We start from the raw sequence: 553 nt of genomic DNA, 5'->3' as shown, positions 1-553 counted from the left end.
TGGCAGCCAATGTGTGACTGTGCCACAGCCACGGCTGGGGGCACCGGGACCACTCCTGGTACCCCCTGCTCCCTCCCGGGGTCACTCCATGGGGAAGGGGGACAGGCCATGGAGGTGCCAGCCTCTGGCACACCTGGGTGGCAGTGACCGTCCTTTTTCCCACAGAGACACTTCTTTGCCTTAGTCACGCTCTCCAGGGTGACACAAAACCACCTCGGGGGCAGGGTTCACCTATTTAGGGCACTCCCAGGGCATTGATTGCCAGTGCCAGCCTGCTGCAGGGTGACATCAGGAGGTCGCAGCCAGCCCCACGGTCTTGTGACAAACCTCGCAGGGCGTGTGGCAGCCATCCCACGGCACCCAGGCCACCTGGGCCACGTGCTGTGGGCACAGCTCGGGGGGAGCCTGGCACGGGGCACTGGCAGAGTGCCCAAGGGTGGCCTGGCAGGTCACGAAGCCAAGCCAGAAATAACCCTCAGCTCCCACCAGCCCCGGGCCTTCCTCCCACCTTCCTCCCCCTCCCCATCCCAGAAATAGCTGCCCTGAGGGAGCT

Source organism: Serinus canaria, chromosome 21 (genome assembly GCF_022539315.1).
Source record: "Serinus canaria isolate serCan28SL12 chromosome 21, serCan2020, whole genome shotgun sequence".
Taxonomy (NCBI): domain Eukaryota; kingdom Metazoa; phylum Chordata; class Aves; order Passeriformes; family Fringillidae; genus Serinus; species Serinus canaria.
This window is presented reverse-complemented; position numbering follows the sequence as displayed.